This window comes from Haemaphysalis longicornis, unplaced genomic scaffold, assembly GCF_048455015.1.
Source record: "Haemaphysalis longicornis isolate Haplotype H1 unplaced genomic scaffold, Haemaphysalis longicornis Haplotype H1 scaffold_13, whole genome shotgun sequence".
Classification (NCBI taxonomy): Eukaryota; Metazoa; Arthropoda; class Arachnida; order Ixodida; family Ixodidae; genus Haemaphysalis; species Haemaphysalis longicornis.
Window position 1 is genome coordinate 12,300,189 of NW_027526233.1, and position 4,902 is coordinate 12,305,090.

At 41.5% G+C, this 4,902-nt stretch overlaps 1 long non-coding RNA gene across 1 annotated transcript; it reads right to left on the minus strand.

The window, feature by feature from the left end:
* Positions 1-440: 440 nt before the first annotated feature.
* On the minus strand, positions 441-4,674 carry LOC144163999 (uncharacterized). Its single transcript, XR_013320987.1, has 5 exons — positions 4,553-4,674; positions 3,806-3,847; positions 1,282-1,478; positions 1,023-1,214; positions 441-554 (listed from the first exon to the last, which is right to left on the minus strand). It is a non-coding gene; the product is annotated as an uncharacterized LOC144163999 (long non-coding RNA).
* Between the last annotated feature and the right edge of the window lie 228 nt (positions 4,675-4,902).

Here is a 4,902-nt window from a genome sequence, read left to right on the forward strand (position 1 = left end):
AGTCATTTTTTTAAACAACATAGATGCAAAATAAACCCTTGATGACGATTAAATCAGAGATTTACCTTCATGTGCTGAACTCATGCAAATAAAGATTTCTAAATTTTCACATAACAAAGATGGGGCCGCCACCACTGATAGAACAAAAAAGGTTCAATGAGATACCTTAGGGTGTTTACGGAAGACTAGAACGGCAGCGCATGGCAGCACACCCATCTATACCACTGCACCTGTGGTTAGCCACCACATCAATCGCAAAATGCGATTGGACGTTTCTATATTTTTTAGCTTGCATATTTATCTAGGCATGCTATCAAGTGAAAACAAATATTTCATTTACCCCCCAAAAAGTCACTCCTACCAAGCACAATACCAGGGCTCCAGACACAAAATGAGCAACCCTAACCTTTCTGAACACCATGTATTTCCCGTCTTACCACCTATATCAGATGAACACAAGGAGTAGAACTCCGTCCGTGAACACAGCATGTTGCCAGCAGGCCTTGGAGGAGTAACAGCAGGCGGCTTCGGAAGTGGTGGAAGCTGTTTGGAAACTAAAGAATAACGTAGCACAAAATGAATTGAGAGCCCCACCCCACCTTTTTGAACATGTGACAATTTTTTTACTTAAGGAGCCAGACTATTATGATATTTGAATTTTACAGGCGCTTATCCCTAGGGTACTCTAGCCTGCTCTGCCATGAAATATAAGATCAGTGGTAGGATCCAGACTATTATGATATTTAAATTTTACAGGCGCATATCCCTAGGGTACTCTAGCCTGCTCTGCCATGAAATATAAAATCAGTGGTAATGATAAGAAAATATCAGGCAGGGAAATTCACTAAACCTTCAACCAGTTTGATTGTGGTGCTTTTTTTTGCTGGGCTGCGTAATAAAAAGGTTCTGACCTACTAGCTCTTTTCATTATTGTTTACAAGCATTGAAAAATCTGCAGTGCTATAAACGCTAATAAATACGTCTCAGTCATAAATTGAAATTGAAAACATCAAACTTTCAACCTTTAGGGTGATGTGACTGCTGAGAGAGTGGCACAGGTGTCGGCTGGTAATCATCCTCCCCCATGTCTGAACAATCGGAGACATACTGTCTCTTTCTCAGCTTTCGAGTCTTCCTTTTCTCTTCTGCATCAGATTCCATGTTGGACGTGTTTTCTGCGTCGGTCAGTTTGTCGAGTGCTTCCTTTAGTGTGTCTAAAATTGCACATACAAAAAAGTAACTCAACATGATGACAAGCAGTTCACAAAAAGAATAACTTACCTCTGCTTCCCAAGATTTTGATCTCCAATAGCACCCAGTTTTCCCCGACAGGCTTGTGGGAAGTCATTGTCTTAATGGCATCCAATTTGGTTTGGACCGGTGGTCAGAAGCTATAACAAGATTCACCATCTTGCAGGATCCATGAAGTCGGAATGACGTATGTGCTTTGGTCATTGAGAAATTCAACCATAAGATACCTAAAAAATGTTTGAATTATTTGCCGTGTTTGCCATACAAAATCTCAGAAACTATGCACCACCTACATCATAAATTTCAGAAAGCAAAAAGAGCCCCAATGATTTCAATTCAACCAAGGAACTCAAAGCATATGAAAAAGTGGAAAGAAAGCAAGCCTGTGTCCAAATTTGAAAACCATGCCCTTGCAAGCTATATCACTAGGGAGGAAAACACAGCACTGACATCGAAATACTCCAATACACCAGCTGAAAAAACTGAAAAGACTGACGAGTCACATGGGTGCACATACAGATCCTCAACTCTCTCAATTTCCTGGCCTATGACTTTTCTTTCAACATCCCCGGCACACTGAACGAAGTTGTTAATACAAACTACACGGCGGTCCTTTAGCAGTACAAACCTATCAGGACCCTGTCTGGTTAAATGGCAAAACTTGCTTTGCTGAAATGTGCTTGGTACAGCAAACCGCAAGTGGGGCCAGATGAATGCTTTGAAGAAACATCAACACGACACTCAGCACAGGTGACTGAGAGTGGAAGCTGTGTACTTGAGATTGCATGTGCTTCCTCCACACGCCTAGAGAGCTGTTCAAGGGGCTTGTTGCCTGTTCGTACAAACCGTTTCACCTTCTGCAGGTATTTTTCGAAAGGAAATGAACTAAAGGCATCCGGTGGGCCAAAACGTTGGCTGTCTTTAGCCAGGTGGATCAAGCTGTGGACATTGTGCACAGGAAATATCTTTTTGTACAGAATAATTCCACTCTCTACAAAGTAACGAAACAGCTGTTCAGCGTACCCAAGGTATTGTCGGTGAGAGGGACATACAAGGAGGACCACTGCTACATGCAAGACTAAAAAGGACTCATAAAGCTCCTTCTGCAAAATGTCACGAAGTACAACTGGACCTGCAAACAGAAGAAAAAAACGAAATTCAGTGGCCTTCCACCTTCTGACTTCGTTCACCCCCCGGCATTTCCTGCGAAAATCTTTCGGGGCATGCCCCCTCAATTCGTGGAGGTGACCAGACGATAGCGTAACTTTACTTGCATCCAGTCTGGTGAGCAGAGGGCCTTTGAGCCAGAATTTTATTAGCCTTTTCTTGACGCCCAGACATACTAAATGCATGTACTCCAGTGGGAAGGATGTCACCATGCCAATTCCAAGCGAGACTAGAGGTGACAGACCTTTGTGATACTCACAGTCTGTCTTTAGTGCGAAAGAGACGTCTGTGCGAGGACATGCATTGATATCAGGGAATGTCATGCATCCATAATGCTTACCCTCGGTTGTGCACTTTTCACACCCAAAGGTTGCAGCGTGTCCTTTCGCTACCTTTACGAACGCCCTTGCTAGGGCGTCACAAATAAACGCTCGCAGTGACACCCCGTAGCACTTTCCATCGTACATTAATCCAGAAGTCAAGACTTCACCAAGCTCATCAAGCATTGGCTTCATGAATTCATCTAGGTTTGGTTTCTCTGTTCCACAAAATGCACCTACTAAGTGGATACTCTCTTCCCTGCGATGCTGTGAGTGGCACAGCTCAACAAGAATGCACCCAAACTCTCTTCCACTGCTCTTGAAAAGAGGCAGCCCATCAATATTGAAACTACTTAGAAAAGCTTCAAACTCAAGTGGATCCATTCTTTTGAGCAAAGCACGAAGGCTCCTTTGTAGGCCAAAATAAAAGTACTTTCCATTGCTCAGCTCATGCAGTGTCACTGCTGAAGGAGTGTGCAGTAGAGAGCGTGCAGAGTTTGGCAATTCTGGCAATCTGTCTCTTAAAATTCGCAGTAAGCTGTCAAGGCTTGCATGGGTTAAGTTGTTTTCCATAGCCCAGATCCTGAGTGATGTCATCATGCCTGGGTCAGACGCATCTACCTGATCATCTGATGATGAAGAATAGGCCCAAAACTCGTCATCCGATGAAGAATTTAAAAAATAAGAATCACATTACCCAGCATGTAACTCTTCAACTACAGGAGCAAAGTCCACTCCGCAAAACTCATCATAAGCCATGGTAGAGGGTCCTGCATCTATTGCATCTACAAAAACGGCGTGAGTTTCAGACAGCTGGTCACATGCAGTTGAAGAGAGCCCTGCGACAGCACCTATACATCCATACTACTCTTCAAGTTTCCCAACTCCAGTTGCCAGAGTGTTGGTGAACTCATCAATGCGGGAGATTGCTGCTTGAACAACAGCACTAATTTCTTTCATCTCTCTCTTCCGCACTTTCTCAGCATCAGAGCATCTAATCATCTTGATAACCAAAAAAGAGCAGCCTGAATGAAATCTGACTAAGCAACCAAGGATTTGCAATTCACCTTTCTCTATCTGGGTCAGGACTTGGAATGTTCATCATTAACCTGAAAAGAAAACAAGTTGCATCAAGCACATTTTGCATAATGATTAAGCTACATTAGCAACATATGCTAATCATGCTGTGCATTATCAAAATACAAAGATATATATATATATATATATGCTCAACAGCACATCTTTAGTTAAAAACTAACCCTTAATTGATAACTCACCTAAATATATCCCAGCCCTGAAAGAATTTTTGAGCCAGAATTTCATTTGGAGAATTCAGACCCAACAACACCATTAATAAAACTACAGCACTGACTCCGTTAAGGTACAAAATCAAAATATCCAGTGTAATACGATAACTCATGGTAGCATTCAAACAGAACTTGAAACAAATAAATAGAATTAGGTGCATATTTATTGGTTATAGATATATATAATGGCACTAAAGTCCCCATGATTCAGGGGCAGCTGAGAGGAAGTGGCTGCTGAATTTCTCATTACGATTTGCATTGTCTGAATTTAACATTTAAATTTGTATAATTGTGATACTAACGTAGCAAATTTTTACATGAGCCAAGCATATTTTGTCTTCAAGGATGGCCTATTGAACAAAGAAGGTTGTGTATCCAAGTTTTCATTACTTAATTTTTTAAAGCATGGAAAAGTTATTGCATTTTTTTGCATAAAATTTTTGTTAAGCAAACACCGTAGCCAAACTTTGTAGCAGCCATTGTAACTAAATTTCAACAGGAACATACCGTTATAAATGCATGTTAATGAAAAAAAGCTACTTTGTTATATTCTAGTTAATTGCATTAGCTATTAGCTACCAAAGTGAAATCGCTAAACTTGCGGCGGTGCAGCGAGTGCCCCCACAAGAGCCGTACCGAACGAGACAAAAAATAAAAAAATAAAAAGCAGTGCAAGGCCGGTTTTGCACGGTAGCGGCATCTGTGTTGGACTGGTGCAACCTATAAAGGATTCTAGGCTGAGGAGAGCGGAAAATTTAAATGCCCTTCATAGTTATATTTTCTAATGCAGGATAGAGGATGTGAAAAATACACCATTGATTGCCAGATAAGAATTGCACCAGTTATCACAGGCTGTT